Source organism: Stylophora pistillata, chromosome 12 (assembly GCF_964205215.1).
Source record: "Stylophora pistillata chromosome 12, jaStyPist1.2, whole genome shotgun sequence".
In the NCBI taxonomy this organism is placed as follows: domain Eukaryota; kingdom Metazoa; phylum Cnidaria; class Anthozoa; order Scleractinia; family Pocilloporidae; genus Stylophora; species Stylophora pistillata.
Genome location: NC_142530.1, coordinates 29,242,844 through 29,257,964, shown reverse-complemented (window position 1 = coordinate 29,257,964; position 15,121 = coordinate 29,242,844). Strand labels below are relative to the sequence as shown.

The following is a 15,121-nucleotide window of genomic DNA, read 5'->3' as shown; positions in this document are numbered from 1 at the left end:
TTTGTGAAATTTTTGTAATTGTCGTCATCTTTTTGTGCGTGTTGTCTTCGTGAAAACGGCTTTCGTTATCTCTATATTTCGAGTCCTTCGTGGCTTTCCATATCTCAGATCATGGCTGGTGATGGCTTAGGCTCCGTCCGCGATGAACAGAACAAGCTGGGGTCTTATAGTTGTGCTATTAAAGTAGACAAATCAATATAATCGTCATATTTTTCGAATGTCTGGAGGAGGAAACCATAAATTTTACTCTTAAAATTGTATTTTGTATTCTTACGATGTGAGTTCAGAGAATGTGGAGCTGGAGCGACTAGCAATCCGCTAACTGATGCTTTTCTTTATTCTCATCACTTGTCCTCTTGATAAGGTATTGATATTGTATGGAGAAGTTCTCTCTTGGTCAGGGGAGGCAACACAATTTTTAATTTAGTTCTGAAGCTTTGCGTACAGTTTGAAGACAGTGAGTACATTTTCTTGCTTAGTTTCCTCTAACACCGGAGAAAAACACAAGCCCTAATATAATAGGCGCTTAAACATTTGGACAGAAATCAAGGACCAGTGGAACTTTGAATCCTCCATTATGGCTAAATGCCTTTCAAACCAGCGAGTCCAGATCAGACGACAGATGCACATTCGTGATGGTTCCCGCATGCATTCACGGCAGATCTGCAAAGACCGTACGGGGCCCACGCAAATTTGAATCAGGGCTCCTTGTAGCTGAGGAAATAGCAACAGCGAATCGAGAATTCTCTGCAAGTCACAATATAGCCAACCGGTGTAGCCAGCCTTGCAGTTACCACAAATCATGGTCCCGTCCACACTGAGACTTCCACACATATAACTTTATTTAAACTTGGATTTAGAATAGCTCGAAAAAGAGCTTAATATATTAGAGTATAGTTAATATTTAAGAAATACAGAAAAATGTATAATTACAAATATATATAAATATATATATATATATATATATATATGTGTGTGTGTGTGTGTGTATATCTAAAATTACTATGCACATATATATATATATATATATATATATTTATATCACTGTCTTTAGTTCCTCTTGCTTCCTTACAAAATACTTTTCTTGGCTCCGCACTATCTTTCAAGCTTTGCAACCACCTCATTTCATCAAAAAATACTCCACTGTGTTCTGTGTAAAATAGAAAAACAAAATACAGAAAAAAAGTCAACATAAAATCAATCAATGTAGAAATCAATTGGAATTAACACTCCTTCATCGTAACACTAAAGAGCAATCCGGCCCGACAAGAATCATCGCCAACAATAAATTCTATACAACAAATTCTGATATTGCCGCTAGCTTCATCAATATTTTGATTGTGTAAGCCCTACACTTGCCAGCTCCCTAGGGAATCATGTTGGCAACCCCCTTAAATACAGAAAATCTTCTCCTCCCAGGAGTTTTGTCCTTTAATTAACTCCCATAAGTGACCAATACAGAATTTCTCCTTACAATGTGTATTCAATATCTAGCAGAGAAGTACTGACAATAGCTAAAAACATCAATTGGGGGATTTTAGCTTGATCCAATACAAAACTCTCCAAACCAACTTCATAAGAACTCTATGGGAGACTGTAAGGAGAATCAGTTTAAGGAGATCTCGCTAGTGAAGTTGTAGATAAATGAACAATTAAGATAAAGGCAAAGAACGAAAAATCGCAACATCTCAATAATGAGGTCAGTTAATTCATACAGAATAGGATGATTCCTTGTAAAAATACACTGGCCCAATCAAAAAAAGAAAACATAAATATACATTTATAATGCAGTAAATGTTTTCACATACACCATATACATTTATAAGCCCTACACTTCCCAGCTCACTAGGGAATTCTGTTTGCAACCCCCTTAAATACAGAAAATCTTCTCCACCCTGGAGTTTTGTCCTTTAACTCCCGTAAGTGACTAAGACAGAATTTATCCTTACAATATCTATCTTCAATATCTATCAGAGAAGTACTGACAGTAGCTAAAAAGAGTAATCAGGGGATTGTAGGTTGATGCAATACAAAATTCTCCAAACCGACGTCATAAGAACTCCATGGCAGACAGTAAAGGAGATTCAATTTAAGGAGATCTCGCTAGTGAAGTTGTAGATAAACGAACAATTAAGATAAATGCAAAGAACAAAAAATCGCAACATCTCAATAATTAGGTCAGTTCATACAGAATAGGATGATTCCTTGTAAAAATACACTGCCTCAATCAAAAGAAGAAAAAAATAAATATATATTGATGAGTCCTACACTTGCCAGCTCCCTAGGGAATTATGCTTGCAACCCCCTTAAAAACAGAAAATCTCCTTCTTCCTGGAGTTTTGCTCTAACTGAGATGACTCAAGGACAGGTTTGTAATCTCTTCTCTAAATTAGATGAGAGCAGAACTCAACTGCATATTCCAAATGAATTGATGAGGATTGCTTCTGAGAATCTCTCAAAAACCTTCAAGGCATTTATTTCTATGGAGTCCACCAAGACTAGCACAGTACCAGATATTTTCAAACTATCTCCAGTGACTTCAATCTGTTTATAGACATGGCATATCATCACTGCGCCAGGAGAGAACCTGCCCATATTACAGTTCTATCACCCTTTAGTAGAGTTCTTATTGATCGATTGATTGATTGATGTACTCATTTACTCAACTTTAATCATACAGATCTTCATCCTTTATCATCCTTTATTGTGACCAAGACAGAATTTCTCCTTACGATATCTAATATTCAACATGTATCAGAGAAGTAGCAAGAATAACTAGAAAAACATAAGTCAGGGGATTTTAGGTTGATCCAGTAGAAAATTCTCCAAACTGACATCATAAGAACTCTATGGCAGACAGTAATACCCCATTCACACCAAAGCCTAAATATGCTTTAAAGCTGTTTTGTTAAACATGGTTTAACACAACAGCTCCATAGAAGCTGCTCAAATCAATATTTGGTTGACTTCAAATGTGGCACATTGAAAAAACAGTTTAGCAATTGCTTGAATCTTGTGGAAAATTTAGTTTTTCAGTTCTCTGCTTCTGATTTTTATTCAGTTAAACCTGGTTTAACTAAATTTCTACTGTATTTAGATCATTCTTGAAATACATGATTGTAATCACAGTCTCTTTAATTAACCTCAATTGACATGAATTTTTAATGATTCTGTCATTGTTGTACTATAGTCGTTTTAGCAAATTTTTTCCATTGAGAACTGTTATAATTAGAAATTGAAAAACTTAAAACTGAAAAAAAAATTAGCAGGTCGCTCTGTGCGGGAGCAAGCACAACCTATCTCACAATTAATAGCTAGCTCCCATTAATACTTTTTGTAAAACTGATATGTTGACATATATGCCTCATAACTGCACATAGGTTCCAAATTGCTACATTGGAGACATGTGTGTCATGTATGTGACACATGTCAGATAAATTATTTTACATGTACGTGACATATATTTTACATATATCTGCTACATATGTATGTGACATATATGTTACATGTATGTGACATATGTCAGACAGATGTAGGAGATATACGTAAAAGATATGTGGTTTTGGTAAGGGCCATTAGAAAAGAGAGCCTACACTTTGCTATTTTCAAAATAACCAGCCATTTTAGGAAAGAAAAAAGTCAGAGGTAGTTCAAGTGGAAGTAAGATTCTTATAAAATGTAGCTGCTTGACTCCTCATGCAGGTTTTGTAAGTTTTGCTTTTTGAAATGAAACCACTGAAAGCAGGCGTTATACCTCAGTATGATCATCATTGGTAAAAGTGAGGCAAAACTGAGTAAAATTTTCAGGTGGGTTTTCAAGCATTAAGAGACTTTAAAAAATACTTGACTTAAATATTGTAACCTCTGCAGAGAGTGAAGATTGATTTTTTCTGATGTTTGTTACATGAATGTTTATCCCCTCTACTAATGGTATTAAGTAAAGTGCCTATAAAATGTGCAGTAGACCAACCATGAGGATAAAGTAAAACATCCATTTGGGGGGTCTTTTAGCCCTTGAACTCCCAAGAATTGATGATAATTAATTGTGACCTCCAATTGCTACACATTTCCTGTTAAAAAAATTTGGGAGAATTGAGTTTTAGACCAAGATAACTTCTACCTAATAAGTTTGAGTATTGTAGTGCGTGTAGCTTAGTGTCAACCAATTTTCAATTGTGTAGGAAAATGAAAATGAAATTTCATTTTAGTTTTTCGCCGCGCTGTAAAAAAAAGAAGTTGGACTTCAATATTTTCGTATGGAATTTGGAAAACGTATTGCAAGTGAAGTCAAGTAGCTATCTTGAAAACAGGGAATGGGGAATCTTTAAAAGCGGGACTCTCAAGTAGCGAGAAACTTTGAAACGAGAAATATTTAGAGGCGTGAAATGAACCCGCCGAAATGAATGAACGGTGTGGTGAAGTTGCTCTTTTATCCAATTTTACGCAAGGGAAGCATGGAAATTCACGACTGTTGACAAAGGTAAAACTAGGTTGCAATTGGAAGAGCAGTCAGCTGAAACCTTGAACGCTCAAAATGGTGAAATTGTTAAAATCATTTAGGCAGGAGAATCTTTATTTTCATCAACATATTTGGTTGCTACAATTCTCTTTATAAGAAAGCGTAGTGAAGGGCTTAATTTGTCGTTGTTTGTTGAAGGATGAAATAAAGAACTTTTTGTGACCAAAATGTCGCTCTTGTTCATTGACAGTCGTAGGAAACGGTACTGTCAAGCACTGACTTTAATGAGAAGGTGTGGGAAGGCTTTAGAAACGACTACAATGGGATTAGGCGGAAAATAAAACTTGATGAAAGGTAACAGGTACGTAAAGAAACATAAACATTTCGCGCTTGAACAAAAACGTAGAAAGCTGAATATTGTAACCCAAAAGTACTAACTGTAGCCATAGTTAGTCCCTACTACTAACTATGCTTTAGCACGCTTAAAATTTGGAAACTTTATACTCGTTGAAGTTTGCAAAAAGTTTTGAAAGATTTGTTGGCTGCTTTATGGTATGATATGAAATATTCACTTGAACATGAGAAGGACTTTGACTTGAGTTGAAGAATGGAGAAGCATAATATTTTGTAGAAAATTATAGTTCTTTGGAAAAAAATGGCTTGCAAGTTTAAAGATTCCTAGGTGCTGTAGAAGATTAGACATTTTTGAAAAACTATAAATGTTATAAATAGGTTGTACCCGAATGAACAGCGCGCATTATCCAAATGGCGTTGGTTTATGGCCATGCATATGGAGTAAAGTTGAAGCCTAAGCAAAATTGTTGTAAGTAAGCAATTCACTTACAGAAATCCTGCGATTGGAGATGAATTGCAGCTACTCCTTTGCGCAAGAATAGCGGTCCGGGCCTGTGGATAAACATTTAGATGGCAATATAGAGTAGCGTGCGGATGGTTGCTGTGAATAAATGTGCGTAGCGACCCGTATGTAGGTGATGACGCGTGAAGGCATGGTGACGTTGCATTTGAGCGGCAAAGTGTAGTGAAGTGAAGTGAAGCGAAGTGAAGTGAAGTGTTAGTAATGGCGGGCGGGTTGAAAGCAATAAAGGGTGGAGTTATGTTGTTTTGGTTGATTTAGGGCCGCCTGGTGACGGAAGGGCATCATGAAGCCTGGAAGTCCGTAAGCCTTGTGTATCATTCAAAGAATGGAGTGATAGAAGACGGGGGCCAGGTGGAAAGTGTAAAAGCAACTCTGTATGTTTTTTGCGCAAATAAATAAGCATGGCGCGTGGAGTTTTTGAGCTTGTAGAGTGGGGGTTTTAGGTGTGGTGTTGAAGAGGCGAGTTGCTTTTAGACTTAGTTTGTGGTTTGATATATCCTGGAAGTGGTACGGGTGCTCGCGAATGGAATTTCCAATATGCAAATATAAAAATGACCTCACTAAGATCAGTAGGACTGATATCGGTATTCTAAGAGAGCAAAGTATAAAAGAGATAACTACCTAGTGAATGTATTTCCACAAAGCAGAAAAGTAGACGACTTGAAGGCAAAAGAGAGCAGATATTTTTCAAAGCAACAAAGTAGATGATCGATCGATTGATACATAATACATACGAAATCTCGACTCTCGTCCAAAACATCTTACATGAAGTATAGAAGTGTCTAAAGAGAAAGCAAATAAGGTAACAGCAATAAAATCTAAGAAGGAGAGTTAAAAGTTCGAAGGATGCAACCAATGGAGTTCGAACTCCGATCTTGAGATTACTAGTCCAGCGCCCTACCACTGTAACATGAAATTTTATAAGGGATACCAACAAACGCCTGCGCATGCGTGGAATCAGCATGTTTATGTTGTAGTTCGCGAGCCGTTCGATCGTTTGATCGCCGATCTAAATCGCGGATATACTTTTCTTTTCAAACTAGGATGTAAGTACGCTACCTAGAATGTAAGTACGTTACTCAAACGAACGTATTATTTTTTGTAAATGTTTATTTGCTTGCTCAAGAGCCAGCCAACAACTTTCAGTACTCGATCGATAACCCGTCAAACATAGTGATGCATTCCATGCCAAGGCAAGCTTATTACATTTCTTTGAGTATGTATAATTGACTTCTCAGTTTCAGATAATAAGCTAAGATTCAAATTCATACAAGGTAAACAATGCCATGCCTTCATTATTTGGTAGTTAATGGTAATAATTTGGTAATAATTTCGTAATCATCTATCTTAGATGCTGTTACATGAACAAATTGGTTTGAAATCTGTCCTGAGAGTGTATTGGTAATGAGTTATTTCCATATGGCAGGAGAGAAGCTCCCGGCCATGAATTTGCATGAATTGAAAAATTGATGGCAACAGCTGCAATAAATCCATTGCTCTCGTGGATGCATGCAGGTGCCATCAATTGAAAAAGAAAAACTCCTGGTCAAGTTGGAATAAGTACAATGGTGTTGGAACTCGAATGAAAAAAGAAGTTGGAATTGCTTCAGGATTAATGCTGAAAGGGAGTTCCGAAGCGACCCATCCATAGTGGTTTGGTCGATGATATTGTTAAGTGCTTTTTAAATTAGGGAGGGACTTGCAGAGGTTGGTTCAATGTAGCACATGCACCAAAGAACGACCAAAGAAAGGTTTCAGGAGAGTTTTGTGTGATTGAATAACAGATCCTCTTGCCTCAAGTGAGATTCCTTAAACAACTATCTGGTACACCCATGCCCATCCCTGACTCAGTGGAATATCCTGACTCACTGGAATATCCTCATTTGATGAATGAAAAAATTTGCTCACCAAAAAGTTGCTTCCTGTTCTGCCTAGAATTGTTGACTGTGTGAAATAGTGCTAAGAAAGAACAAGAAAGTAAAATTGACTTGTTTTAAGAAATGCTATAGATTTATCCAGCAACCTTTGAAGGAAATAGTGGGTTCATTTACAATAATTGCTAATAAGGGGAAAGGGAGGGTGTTGAAAGTGTGAAATGATAAGAATGAAATGTTCGTTGTTCAGTAATTGAAGAAATTGCCCTGCAAATTGACATAACTGCAAGGCAGTTATGTCGATAATAAGGCAGCCAGCCAGCCAGCCAGCCAGCCAGCCAGCCTTAAAAAAAAGGATCAATACTTCTATTTTATTTTCCTATATATCTACAAGATATTCCTTTGAGATACGAAACTTTGGAAGGATGTACAGGGAAGAAAGAAAGCTAGATATCAACCAGGGAGCAAGTGGTGGGTGTAACGCCTGCCTGCCTGCCTGCCTGCCTGCTTGCTGTTGGGTCAAACTTTACTTCACTTAATATAATTCGATTGGATATAAAATGACATTAAATACAAATAGACATATATACATGAGAAAAGAATAGAGGGAAAATAAAACATTGTAAAGGTAAAAAAAAAAGACCTGTAAAGAGTTTCTAAGTTTCCAAAGAATTATGTAGAACTGGTTAATTTTGCTATAACTTAGCTGCATTCCAATATCAGGCTCCATATAGCAATCCTTAGTCTCCATACAATCGAAAAGACAACTCTCTCCTTTTTTTTTTTATTTTTAAGAGTTTAAAACTGCAACACCTAATTCAAGGAAGTGGAAGAATTTAATAATAGTCAAACTGACTGCGAAGCTGTGCACTATGAGGCACATGTGCGAAACTAAGGGTGAGCGTTGCACCCAGGGGAACGTCGGCAATAGACGCGCAACTCCGGAAAATCACGGGCGACGGAGTGGCATGCGTGAGAGTGAGAGGCTGTGCAAGAGGAAGGGGTCAGCCTTGTACTCACGCCTGCTACTTCCACGAAACACATCACCACGCGGCCAAAACCGATTCCCGGGTGCACTAGATAGTCCCAGGGGAGTTGGAGAGTAGGCGCGCAGCTCCTGCCAAATCACGGGAGCCGTAGTGGCACGCCTGCCAGTGAGAGGCTGTGCAGTGTGAGGCACATGTGCTAAAGAAGGCGGTGACTCTTGTACCTACTCCTGCTACTTCCACCAAACACATCACCACGCGGCTAAAATGGATTCCCGCGTGCACTAGATAGTCCCAGGGGAGTTGGGGGTTAGGCGCGCACCTCCTGCCAGTCACGGGAGCCGTGGTGGCACGCCTGCGAGTGAGAGGCTGTGCACTATGAGGCACATGTGGTAAAGAAGGTGGTGAGCCTTGTACTCACGCCTGCCACTTCCACGAAATGCATGACAACGCCACCAAAATCAAATCCCAGGTGCACTAGACCCAGGGGAACCTCGGCAATAGACGCGCAACTCCGGAAAATCACGGGCGACGGAGTGGCATGCGTGAGAGTGAGAGGCTGTGCAAGAGGAAGGGGTCAGCCTTGTACTCACGCCTGCTACTTCCACGAAACACATTCACCACGCGGCCAAAACGGATTCCCGGGTGCACTAGATAGTCCCAGGGGAGTTGGAGAGTAGGCGCGCAGCTCCTGACAAATCACGGGAGCCGTAGTGGCACGCCTGCCAGTGAGAGGCTGTGCACTGTGAGGCACATGTGCTAAAGAAGGCGGTGACTCTTGTACTTACTCCTGCTACTTCCACCAAACACATCACCACGCGGCTAAAATGGATTCCCGCGTGCACTAGATAGTCCCAGAGGAGTTGGGGGTTAGGCGCGCACCTCCTGCAAGTCACGGGAGCCGTGGTGGCACGCCTGCGAGTGAGAGGCTGTGCACTATGAGGCACATGTGGTAAAGAAGGCGGTGAGCCTTGTACTCACGCCTGCCACTTCCACGAAACGCATGACAACGCCACCAAAATCAAATCCCAGGTGCACTAGACCCAGGGGAACGTCGGCAATAGACGCGCAACTCCGGAAAATCACGGGCGACGGAGTGGCATGCGTGAGAGTGAGAGGCTGTGCAAGAGGAAGGGGTCAGCCTTGTACTCACGCCTGCTACTTCCACGAAACACATCACCACGCGAATAAAATGGATTCCCGCGTGCACTAGATAGTCCCAGGGGAGTTGGGGGCTAGGCGCGCACCTCCTGCAAGTCACGGGAGCCGTGGTGGCACGCCTGCGAGTGAGAGGCTGTGCACTATGAGGCACATGTGCTGAAGAAGGCGGTGAGCCTTGTACTGACGCCTGCCACTTCCACGAAACGCATGACAACGCCACCAAAATCAAATCCCAGGTGCACTAGACCCAGGGGAACGTCGGCAATAGACGCGCAACTCCGGAAAATCACGGGCGACGGAGTGGCATGCGTGAGAGTGAGAGGCTGTGCAAGAGGAAGGGGTCAGCCTTGTACTCACGCCTGCTACTTCCACGAAACACATCACCACGCGGCCAAAACCGATTCCCGGGTGCACTAGATAGTCCCAGGGGAGTTGGAGAGTAGGCGCGCAGCTCCTGCCAAATCACGGGAGCCGTAGTGGCACGCCTGCCAGTGAGAGGCTGTGCAGTGTGAGGCACATGTGCTAAAGAAGGCGGTGACTCTTGTACCTACTCCTGCTACTTCCACCAAACACATCACCACGCGGCTAAAATGGATTCCCGCGTGCACTAGATAGTCCCAGGGGAGTTGGGGGTTAGGCGCGCACCTCCTGCCAGTCACGGGAGCCGTGGTGGCACGCCTGCGAGTGAGAGGCTGTGCACTATGAGGCACATGTGGTAAAGAAGGTGGTGAGCCTTGTACTCACGCCTGCCACTTCCACGAAATGCATGACAACGCCACCAAAATCAAATCCCAGGTGCACTAGACCCAGGGGAACCTCGGCAATAGACGCGCAACTCCGGAAAATCACGGGCGACGGAGTGGCATGCGTGAGAGTGAGAGGCTGTGCAAGAGGAAGGGGTCAGCCTTGTACTCACGCCTGCTACTTCCACGAAACACATTCACCACGCGGCCAAAACGGATTCCCGGGTGCACTAGATAGTCCCAGGGGAGTTGGAGAGTAGGCGCGCAGCTCCTGACAAATCACGGGAGCCGTAGTGGCACGCCTGCCAGTGAGAGGCTGTGCACTGTGAGGCACATGTGCTAAAGAAGGCGGTGACTCTTGTACTTACTCCTGCTACTTCCACCAAACACATCACCACGCGGCTAAAATGGATTCCCGCGTGCACTAGATAGTCCCAGAGGAGTTGGGGGTTAGGCGCGCACCTCCTGCAAGTCACGGGAGCCGTGGTGGCACGCCTGCGAGTGAGAGGCTGTGCACTATGAGGCACATGTGGTAAAGAAGGCGGTGAGCCTTGTACTCACGCCTGCCACTTCCACGAAACGCATGACAACGCCACCAAAATCAAATCCCAGGTGCACTAGACCCAGGGGAACGTCGGCAATAGACGCGCAACTCCGGAAAATCACGGGCGACGGAGTGGCATGCGTGAGAGTGAGAGGCTGTGCAAGAGGAAGGGGTCAGCCTTGTACTCACGCCTGCTACTTCCACGAAACACATCACCACGCGAATAAAATGGATTCCCGCGTGCACTAGATAGTCCCAGGGGAGTTGGGGGCTAGGCGCGCACCTCCTGCAAGTCACGGGAGCCGTGGTGGCACGCCTGCGAGTGAGAGGCTGTGCACTATGAGGCACATGTGCTGAAGAAGGCGGTGAGCCTTGTACTGACGCCTGCCACTTCCACGAAACGCATGACAACGCCACCAAAATCAAATCCCAGGTGCACTAGACCCAGGGGAACGTCGGCAATAGACGCGCAACTCCGGAAAATCACGGGCGACGGAGTGGCATGCGTGAGAGTGAGAGGCTGTGCAAGAGGAAGGGGTCAGCCTTGTACTCACGCCTGCTACTTCCACGAAACACATCACCACGCGGCCAAAACCGATTCCCGGGTGCACTAGATAGTCCCAGGGGAGTTGGAGAGTAGGCGCGCAGCTCCTGCCAAATCACGGGAGCCGTAGTGGCACGCCTGCCAGTGAGAGGCTGTGCAGTGTGAGGCACATGTGCTAAAGAAGGCGGTGACTCTTGTACCTACTCCTGCTACTTCCACCAAACACATCACCACGCGGCTAAAATGGATTCCCGCGTGCACTAGATAGTCCCAGGGGAGTTGGGGGTTAGGCGCGCACCTCCTGCCAGTCACGGGAGCCGTGGTGGCACGCCTGCGAGTGAGAGGCTGTGCACTATGAGGCACATGTGGTAAAGAAGGTGGTGAGCCTTGTACTCACGCCTGCCACTTCCACGAAATGCATGACAACGCCACCAAAATCAAATCCCAGGTGCACTAGACCCAGGGGAACCTCGGCAATAGACGCGCAACTCCGGAAAATCACGGGCGACGGAGTGGCATGCGTGAGAGTGAGAGGCTGTGCAAGAGGAAGGGGTCAGCCTTGTACTCACGCCTGCTACTTCCACGAAACACATTCACCACGCGGCCAAAACGGATTCCCGGGTGCACTAGATAGTCCCAGGGGAGTTGGAGAGTAGGCGCGCAGCTCCTGACAAATCACGGGAGCCGTAGTGGCACGCCTGCCAGTGAGAGGCTGTGCACTGTGAGGCACATGTGCTAAAGAAGGCGGTGACTCTTGTACTTACTCCTGCTACTTCCACCAAACACATCACCACGCGGCTAAAATGGATTCCCGCGTGCACTAGATAGTCCCAGAGGAGTTGGGGGTTAGGCGCGCACCTCCTGCAAGTCACGGGAGCCGTGGTGGCACGCCTGCGAGTGAGAGGCTGTGCACTATGAGGCACATGTGGTAAAGAAGGCGGTGAGCCTTGTACTCACGCCTGCCACTTCCACGAAACGCATGACAACGCCACCAAAATCAAATCCCAGGTGCACTAGACCCAGGGGAACGTCGGCAATAGACGCGCAACTCCGGAAAATCACGGGCGACGGAGTGGCATGCGTGAGAGTGAGAGGCTGTGCAAGAGGAAGGGGTCAGCCTTGTACTCACGCCTGCTACTTCCACGAAACACATCACCACGCGAATAAAATGGATTCCCGCGTGCACTAGATAGTCCCAGGGGAGTTGGGGGCTAGGCGCGCACCTCCTGCAAGTCACGGGAGCCGTGGTGGCACGCCTGCGAGTGAGAGGCTGTGCACTATGAGGCACATGTGCTGAAGAAGGCGGTGAGCCTTGTACTGACGCCTGCCACTTCCACGAAACGCATGACAACGCCACCAAAATCAAATCCCAGGTGCACTAGACCCAGGGGAACGTCGGCAATAGACGCGCAACTCCGGAAAATCACGGGCGACGGAGTGGCATGCGTGAGAGTGAGAGGCTGTGCAAGAGGAAGGGGTCAGCCTTGTACTCACGCCTGCTACTTCCACGAAACACATCACCACGCGGCCAAAACCGATTCCCGGGTGCACTAGATAGTCCCAGGGGAGTTGGAGAGTAGGCGCGCAGCTCCTGCCAAATCACGGGAGCCGTAGTGGCACGCCTGCCAGTGAGAGGCTGTGCAGTGTGAGGCACATGTGCTAAAGAAGGCGGTGACTCTTGTACCTACTCCTGCTACTTCCACCAAACACATCACCACGCGGCTAAAATGGATTCCCGCGTGCACTAGATAGTCCCAGGGGAGTTGGGGGTTAGGCGCGCACCTCCTGCCAGTCACGGGAGCCGTGGTGGCACGCCTGCGAGTGAGAGGCTGTGCACTATGAGGCACATGTGGTAAAGAAGGTGGTGAGCCTTGTACTCACGCCTGCCACTTCCACGAAATGCATGACAACGCCACCAAAATCAAATCCCAGGTGCACTAGACCCAGGGGAACCTCGGCAATAGACGCGCAACTCCGGAAAATCACGGGCGACGGAGTGGCATGCGTGAGAGTGAGAGGCTGTGCAAGAGGAAGGGGTCAGCCTTGTACTCACGCCTGCTACTTCCACGAAACACATTCACCACGCGGCCAAAACGGATTCCCGGGTGCACTAGATAGTCCCAGGGGAGTTGGAGAGTAGGCGCGCAGCTCCTGACAAATCACGGGAGCCGTAGTGGCACGCCTGCCAGTGAGAGGCTGTGCACTGTGAGGCACATGTGCTAAAGAAGGCGGTGACTCTTGTACTTACTCCTGCTACTTCCACCAAACACATCACCACGCGGCTAAAATGGATTCCCGCGTGCACTAGATAGTCCCAGAGGAGTTGGGGGTTAGGCGCGCACCTCCTGCAAGTCACGGGAGCCGTGGTGGCACGCCTGCGAGTGAGAGGCTGTGCACTATGAGGCACATGTGGTAAAGAAGGCGGTGAGCCTTGTACTCACGCCTGCCACTTCCACGAAACGCATGACAACGCCACCAAAATCAAATCCCAGGTGCACTAGACCCAGGGGAACGTCGGCAATAGACGCGCAACTCCGGAAAATCACGGGCGACGGAGTGGCATGCGTGAGAGTGAGAGGCTGTGCAAGAGGAAGGGGTCAGCCTTGTACTCACGCCTGCTACTTCCACGAAACACATCACCACGCGAATAAAATGGATTCCCGCGTGCACTAGATAGTCCCAGGGGAGTTGGGGGCTAGGCGCGCACCTCCTGCAAGTCACGGGAGCCGTGGTGGCACGCCTGCGAGTGAGAGGCTGTGCACTATGAGGCACATGTGCTGAAGAAGGCGGTGAGCCTTGTACTGACGCCTGCCACTTCCACGAAACGCATGACAACGCCACCAAAATCAAATCCCAGGTGCACTAGACCCAGGGGAACGTCGGCAATAGACGCGCAACTCCGGAAAATCACGGGCGACGGAGTGGCATGCGTGAGAGTGAGAGGCTGTGCAAGAGGAAGGGGTCAGCCTTGTACTCACGCCTGCTACTTCCACGAAACACATCACCACGCGGCCAAAACCGATTCCCGGGTGCACTAGATAGTCCCAGGGGAGTTGGAGAGTAGGCGCGCAGCTCCTGCCAAATCACGGGAGCCGTAGTGGCACGCCTGCCAGTGAGAGGCTGTGCAGTGTGAGGCACATGTGCTAAAGAAGGCGGTGACTCTTGTACCTACTCCTGCTACTTCCACCAAACACATCACCACGCGGCTAAAATGGATTCCCGCGTGCACTAGATAGTCCCAGGGGAGTTGGGGGTTAGGCGCGCACCTCCTGCCAGTCACGGGAGCCGTGGTGGCACGCCTGCGAGTGAGAGGCTGTGCACTATGAGGCACATGTGGTAAAGAAGGTGGTGAGCCTTGTACTCACGCCTGCCACTTCCACGAAATGCATGACAACGCCACCAAAATCAAATCCCAGGTGCACTAGACCCAGGGGAACCTCGGCAATAGACGCGCAACTCCGGAAAATCACGGGCGACGGAGTGGCATGCGTGAGAGTGAGAGGCTGTGCAAGAGGAAGGGGTCAGCCTTGTACTCACGCCTGCTACTTCCACGAAACACATTCACCACGCGGCCAAAACGGATTCCCGGGTGCACTAGATAGTCCCAGGGGAGTTGGAGAGTAGGCGCGCAGCTCCTGACAAATCACGGGAGCCGTAGTGGCACGCCTGCCAGTGAGAGGCTGTGCACTGTGAGGCACATGTGCTAAAGAAGGCGGTGACTCTTGTACTTACTCCTGCTACTTCCACCAAACACATCACCACGCGGCTAAAATGGATTCCCGCGTGCACTAGATAGTCCCAGAGGAGTTGGGGGTTAGGCGCGCACCTCCTGCAAGTCACGGGAGCCGTGGTGGCACGCCTGCGAGTGAGAGGCTGTGCACTATGAGGCACATGTGGTAAAGAAGGCGGTGAGCCTTGTACTCACGCCTGCCA

At 46.6% G+C, this 15,121-nt stretch overlaps 1 long non-coding RNA gene across 1 annotated transcript; it reads right to left on the bottom strand.

The window, feature by feature from the left end:
• Window positions 1–314: 314 nt before the first annotated feature.
• Window positions 315–5,680, bottom strand: LOC148719542 (uncharacterized). The gene is made up of 2 exons (XR_015994165.1): window positions 5,304–5,680; window positions 315–1,150 (listed from the first exon to the last, which is right to left on the bottom strand). It is a non-coding gene; the product is annotated as an uncharacterized LOC148719542 (long non-coding RNA).
• Between the last annotated feature and the right edge of the window lie 9,441 nt (window positions 5,681–15,121).